Source organism: Schistocerca piceifrons, chromosome 2 (genome assembly GCF_021461385.2).
Source record: "Schistocerca piceifrons isolate TAMUIC-IGC-003096 chromosome 2, iqSchPice1.1, whole genome shotgun sequence".
In the NCBI taxonomy this organism is placed as follows: domain Eukaryota; kingdom Metazoa; phylum Arthropoda; class Insecta; order Orthoptera; family Acrididae; genus Schistocerca; species Schistocerca piceifrons.
The window spans coordinates 66819171-66826955 of record NC_060139.1 but is presented as its reverse complement, the minus strand read 5'-3'; positions in this window follow the sequence as shown (position 1 = coordinate 66826955).

The window sequence follows — 7785 nt, the reverse complement described above, 5'->3', positions numbered from 1 at the left end:
AGTCTTCTTGCGTTTCAACGCACTTGGTCCATCGTTGTACAAGCTTCCTGATGCCCTCATAAAAGAAGGTTCTGGCTGAGCTACCAGCCAGGAATGCACCGCTTCTTTCACTGCTTCGTCCAAGGCAAATCGACGGGCCCTTAATGCTTGTTTGAGTGGACCAAACAAGTGGTTGTCAGAAGAAGCAAGATCGGGACTATATGGAAGATGATACAGTACTTCATATTTGAGTTTCTGGAGCGTTTCAGCAGTGTGGGCACCAGTATGCGGACGGGCATTGTCGTGCAACAGCACAACACCTTTTGACAGCAATCCTCGGCGTTTGCTTCAAATTGCAGGATGTAGCCTGGCAGGAAGCATCTCACTCTAACGAACACTGTTTATTGTTGTGTCCCTTCCCCATTATGTTCCAGTACTGGACCTTGTGCGCCCCAAAAATCCGTAACCACCAGTTTTCCTGTGGACGGTTGGGTCTTGGACTTTTACTTGCGCAGCAAATTTGGATGTTTCCATTCCATACTCTGCCGTTTGCTCTCCGGCTCGTAATGATGGATCGATGTTACGTCACCAGTAATGATCCTGTCTAATATGTTGTCCCCTTCGTTACCATAGCGATCCAAATGTTTTTTGCAGATGTCCAAGCGCGTTTGTTTATGCAACTGTGTGAGTTGCTTTGAGATCCATCTTGCACAAACTTTATGAAGCCCAAATCTGTTGTGGATGATTTCGTAGGCCGAACAGTGACTAATTTGCAGACGATGTGCCACTTCGTCAATAGTTAATCATCTGTCTAAGAGAATCATGTCACGTGAACGCTCAATGGTTTCTTCATTTGTGGCGGTAAACGGTTGTCCGACTCCTTCATCGTGCGTAACACTTGTGCGACCATTTCGGAATTTTTGAATCCATTCGTAGACACTCCGTTGTGGCAAAACACTGTTATCGTACTGTACAGAAATTCTTCAATGAATTTCGGCCCCTGATACGCCTTACGACCACAAAAAGGGATTAATGAACGTTGTTCCTCTTTGGTGCAAATAGGCAGCGGAGCAGCCATGATTAACAGCAAGGTAGCGGTAACGAAACTAACCCAGCAGCTTGAAAATTGCAAAAATATAACAACAAATAAACAAAGCATGCGTCATCAACGTAAAACGGCATTACTACCAATATAAACAAAAAGATAGCTAAATTGCGGATAATAATTGACTTACCCTCGTATTATAGTGGCCGGAAAGCCACCTCTCAGTACAGGTAGCAGTATTTGGTGAGCAGTACAGTCAGAAATAAATTCGCGTTTATCACGAAATGTAAAGAAATCATGTCTTGCAGCGAAAGTGTTATGCCGTGGGGCTGATGTCACTCGTGACTAGAATAAAGACAGCAGCCTCAGACGAAGGGTTTACCTTTTGGGAGTAGCAGTGTTTGTGGGCGATTGTTAACCTCTAGGCAGGTGTTTTAGCAGATGACAATTGTGCGTATCTTTTTCAGACGGAGGTGTGCTGGTTTTGCTTAGCGTGCTGGTTGCAATGCTATCTGACTGTCTGAGGCAGCAAGATATTTCAGTGCACTCTGGTCTCATGTTGTTGTTTATGTACAGGAGAATAATTAACATAGATTTTTCAAAGTTCTTTTTGTCTGTGAAATAAAACGATCTCCTCAAATACACTTATGAACCCGTGGACCTGCAATCTTTCACGACAAACGAGTAGCAGATAAATACATCCACACATGAGAGTTGTTAATTTGGGAAGTTACGTTATAAGTGGCGTTCTAAATTATGCAATTTAAAAATGACTGTAAGTAGACCTCAAATAGACAGAGTGAACTTGTGATGCCTTAATGCTGCATTCTTTTACTACCTGTGTACCTGTAGATCCTTCATCAAGACTATGCTGGATGAATTTTGGTATTACAGGATATTTCTCCTCAGTAAGGGCTATACTTTCCTTTGGAGGCAAACTAAGGAGCTGCTTGATTGAGAAGTAGCGGCTCCGGTCTCGTAAAATGACATACGGCCGTTAGAGCGGTGTGTTGACCACATGACCCTCAATTTCTGCATCCAGCGACGCCTGTGGGCTGAGGATGACACGGCGGCCGGTCGGTATTGTTGGGCATTCCAAGTTCAGTAGTTTAAGGGCTATACTTTATGCTGCTTCAAAACTACCTTCGTGTGTAGCCCTCACAGCTGAATATCATCAGCGGGTGATCAACGGCAATGAACCTACTTCAGATACTGCTGATCACTCTTCTCCGATCCCTGTACACTTATGATCCAAAAAATTATGACCTCCTAATTAAAAGCGTGTTGGTCCGCCTTTGGAACGGAAAATAATAGCGATTAAGGGTGGCCGGGACATATCCTTATCGGATTTTCCGTGGTATACGACATCCGTTTCATTTATACAGGTCACACAATTTCCGTATACAACGGGTCAGTGGTTCGTAGGCACTGAGCTGGAATCGGATACCGTTCGACATGCCTCCTATCTACATCAGATCAAGCCAATTTGGAGCTCAAAGCATCAATGTGAATTCACCAAAGTTCTCCTCAGACCACTGTAGCATGGTTCTGGCCTTCTGACAGGGACGATTATCACCGCTGGGGAAGACGTCAAACATGAAGCAGGTGATCCGCAACAGTGTCCACGTGATCCACAGCTGTGGTGTTGCCTTTAATTACTACACAAATCCTGTTGAAGTCCAGGTGAATGTGTTCTCACAACCTGAAACCGCCCCTTGTAATGATCATGTACCAGGGATCGGTTTCCACTGATCCACAGCCCAACTTCGATGATCCTGTGCCCGCTGCTATCATTACTGACGATGTCATTGGGTCAGTGTAATAACATGGAAAGGTCATCTACTGCAGAGCCTCGTGTTCAGTAATATGTGGTGAGCGGTGTGCCCCGAAACAATTGACTCTAGAGTAACGGCATAAGACCAGAGACATAATCGGGGAGTCAGTTGCAGTATTTCGCCATATCGGGAGCGACGTCAATAGCGACCCAGTTCTGCGGGCAGTAATCAGTCTTGAAGGACATTCAACGGCACTGGAGCATGAGGCAATACTTGTCTTCCACTTTAGTTTCATTTATGGTTAACAATATGGAAATTTCATAATTTCTGGCTGCCGTCATTGTCTACGCCCATCTCAACAATGCCACACCATTTTCTGATTGCGTTAAACGCCCGCAACGCCACGAAATGGCATTGATTATGACGGTGAGTAAAAGAGAACCACTTGTATGAATATCAAGAGCTCAGATGGAAACTCAATTCTAAGCAAATAAGGGAAAGCAGAAAGGTGGAAGGAGAATATAGAGGTTCCATACAAGGGCGATGTACTTGAGGGCAATATTACGCAAATGGAGGAGGATGTACATGAAGATGAAATGGGAGATATAATATTGCGTGAAGAGTTTGACAGAACACTGGAAGACGTAAGTCGAAACAAGGCCCCGGGAGTAGACAACATTCCGTTAGAACTACTGACAGCCTTGGGAGAGCCAGTCCTAACAAAACTCTACCATCTGGTGAGCAAAATGTATGAGGCGGGCGAAATACCCTCAAACTTCAAGAACAGTATAATAATTCCAATCCCAAAGAAAGCAGGTGTTGACAGATGTGAAAATTACCGAACTATCAGTTTAATAAGTCACAGCTGCAAAATACTAACGCGACTTCTTTACAGACGAATGGAAAAACTGCTAGAAGCCGACCTCGGGGAAGATCAGTTTGGATTCCGTAGAAATATTGGAACACGTGAGGCAATACTGACCCTACGGCTTATCTTAGAAGCCAGATTAAGAAACGGTAAACGTACGTTTCTAGCATTTGTAGACTTAGAGAAAGCTTTTGACAATTTCGACTGGAACACTCTTTTTCAAATTCTGAAGGTAGCAAGGGTAAAATACAGGGAGCGAAAAGCTGTGTACAATTTTAACAGAAACCAGATGGCAGTTATAAGAGTCGAGGGGCATGAAAGGGAAGCAGTGGTTGGGAAGGGAGTGAGACAGGGTTGTAGCCTATCCCCGATGTTATTCAATCTCTATATTGAGCAAGTAGTAAAGGAAACAAAAGAAAAATTCGGAGTAGGTATTAAAAACCATGGAGAAGAAATAAAAACTTTGAGGTCTGCCGATGACATTGTAATTCTGTCAGAGGCGGCAGAGGACCTGGAAGAGCAGCTGAATGGAATTGATAGGTCTTGAAAGGAGGATACAAGATGAACATCAACAAAAGCAAAACGAGGATAATGGAATGTAGTCGAGTTAACTCGGGTGATGCTGAGGGAATTAGATTAGGAAATAAGACACTTAAAGTAGTAAAAGAGTTGTCCTGTTTGGGGAGCAAAATAACTGATGATGGTCGAAGTAGAGAGGATATAAAATAGACTGGCAATGGCAAGGAAATCGTTTCTGAAGAAGAGAAATTTGTTAACATCGAGTATAGATTTAAGTGTCAGGAAGTCTTTCCAGAAAGTATTTGCATGGAGTGTAGCCATGTACGGAAGTGAAACATGGACGATAAGTAGTTTGGACAAGAAGAGAATAGAAGCTTTCGAAATGTGGTGCTACAGAAGAATGCTGAAGATTAGATGGGTAGATCACAACTAGTGAGGAGGTATTGAACAGAACTGGAGAGAAGAGAAATTTGTGGCACAACTTGACCAGAAGAAGGGATCGGTTGGTAGGACATGTTCTGAGTCATCAAGGGATCAGCAATTTAGTATTGGAGGGCAGCGTGGAGGGTAAAACTTGTAGAGGGAGACCAAGAGATGAATACACTAAGCAGATTGAGAAGGATGTAGGCTGCAGTAAGCACTGGGAGATGAAGCTTGCACAGGATTGAGTAGCATGCAGAGCTGCATCAAAGCAGTCTCAGGACTGACGACGACAACAACAACATGCGCTGTGTTCAAGAAGCAATTCTTTTACTTTTCGATGTTAATATTTCATTGTTAAATAGATAGGGGTTTAGAAGAAAATTCTGGATATGGGATTTTGAACTATTTCTGAAAAATAGGATTGTTTGTTTACAGTTCCCGTACACACGCTCCGTTCATTACAGTGACAAGCTTCAGGTCTCAAGGTGTGGAATGTAAAATGTCGGTTTCACAACTTGCCACAATAATTATGGCCACAAAACTACAGAAATTTAAAGTTAACGTATTATGTTAACTGAAGGTGGAGTGTGAAGGTGGTGAGGAAGGAAAATAAAGTGATGATACCAGCTGTATCAGGACTTTTTTTGCGGAATCGGCGGCGCCGAGTGAAAATGTGTGCCGAACAGGACTCGAACCCGGGATTGCCTGCTTACTTTTTTTTTCATTCTGTTCGTGGTTGATCGTTGTGTTTGGTCGTTGCGGACGTCACATGACATCCGTTCAAGTTCGTCTGTTGATCCTTCCACTCAGTTTTTTTTTTATTACAGAGGCCAACCGGCGCTCTGACCGAACACTCTGAGCGACAGTGCCGGCGCTTACTAGACAGTTTCGTTAACGACTCCGCCATTTGGACACATCGTTCATCGCCAATGCACGAACTATCTCTGCGCGCTCCCCAGCCGTCCCCCATACCCACCTAGCGACATCAATCCGCAGGCTCCGTGCATGTCGTCCATGCTAGCTATTTTTAGGTTCCCACAAAGAGGTCGAATGATGCCGTGTATCCGCTCTGAACATTGTGAAATCATCGCATATCGAGGCCAAAAAGTTAGATGAATACTTGGTGTATGTCCTCTTAGACATTTCGAAAGCAGACGCTTTACGAGGATCGTTTGTGTATATGTGTGTGGAGGAATTTTAGGAAAGTGTAGCTGATCTATAAAGGAGACAGCGTATAGAACATTCGTGCAATACAGTCTTGAATACTGCTCCAGTGTGTGGGATGTCTACCCGGCCCGATTAAAGAAAGACAGACACCGAAGCAATTCAGACGGATTCCCAGGTTTCTTATCTCTAGGTTAATCAATGCCGAACTATTATGGAGATGCTAAGTGAATTCAATTAGGAATCTGTGGAGGGAAGACGAAGTCCTCTGGCGAGGCATTATTGAGAAAATTTAGAGCGACGCCATTTGAGGCTGACTGCAGAACCAGACTAACTTAAATTTCGCGTAAGGACCACAGATCTCTGTATGATCGTGTTCTGCAGCGAAGACGGCAATCCGGTCAAGGGAAAACCACACCAGAGATTTACGTCAGCGCACCTATAAAACGGAGAAGTGTTTGCCGGGTAGTCCCACATTCTCAATCGCTGTACACAGAGTCACAAACGCTGCAGTATGTCACAGAGAATACGCCTAACAAACTTTGCAGTGGAGGGCCACAGGAAGAATTGGAAGCAGAACAGATGCAAACTGATGTGGTCTGACGGCTTCATGTGAATCGTTCTATTGTTTCTCGAATGTGGCGGCAATTATAGACACCGGACGAGGGTAGCGCCGACCATACGTGACATCATAAGAGAGAGACATTATCTGGTTGTAAGGGTACAAAGGTACCGCTTCAGTACAGCACTGCAACTGGCGTCTGACCTCTCAGCATGTAATGGATTACATCGAGGCAAACGCTGTGCAGAAAGCTTCGACAGACTGGAGTTTATTGTCGGAGACACGCTGTATGTGTAACTGTGACGCGTCTTCACAGAAGGGAACGTCTAGAGTGGTTCAAATGGCTCTGAGCACTATGAACTTAACATCTGAAGTCATCAGTCAGCTAGACTTAGAACTACTTAAACCTCACTAACCTAAGAAGAACACACACACATCCATGCCCGAGGCAGGATTCGAACCTGCGACCATAGCAGCAGCGCGGTTCCAGACTGAAGCGCCTGGAAACGCTCGGCCACAGCGGCCGGCGTCTGGAGTGGAGTCGTCAACATGTCACCTGGACGGTCGAAAAAGGGGCCAATGTGCTTTTCACAGATGAGTTACTATTTGGTCTGGAGAGTGATTCTCGACGGATTCACATCTGGAGGGAACGCAGAACACGATTTGGGGACTCAAACATTGTGGAAGGAGACCGATCTCGAGGAGGATCCGTAATGGTGTGGGCAGGGATTAAGTTGACCACTCACACCTCTTCATGAAATTGTACGGGTGAATTGGCAAGGCTTAACTTCTGTTAGGTATCGTTACCAGATCTTCGGACATCATGTGCGGTTGTTGCGAGGTGCTGCGGGCCAAGCCTTCGTACTGAAGATCGACAATGCTCGATCTCATAGAGCACGGTTGAGGATTTCTTGGAAGCGGAACATATTGCATGCATGTCGTGGCCTCCTCGATCTCCCGATTTGAAAACCATACAGCATGTCTGGGACGCAGTAGGCAGACGGGTTGCATCTTGTCCGCATTCACACACCACTCTCTAAGACTAGTGAGCAGCTCTGCTACAAGAATGGGCATTATTGCCACAATATGAGACTGATGACATAATTCACAGCATGCCCCGTCGTAGTCAGGCCTGTATTGCTGCCACACGTCGTCTTACCCATACTGAACACATTAACCAGTTGGCGGAATGTGTGTACAAATCCGTTAGGTTGTTAAAAACGTAGAAACATTTTTGTTTACCATCGTGCGTGTTGCAATTCTTTAAGTTCTGCATTCTTTACATTTTGTCTACCTTACTACCACCTGTTTGTATTGATCTGTGGCAAAATACACCCAACCTTGCAACATTTCCTCTTGTTGCTTTAATTTTGCACACTAGTGTATGATGAATTAGACTCCCCAACCACTGTGAAAACAATGTCATGGCCATCTAGTGTTGAATGGTCGA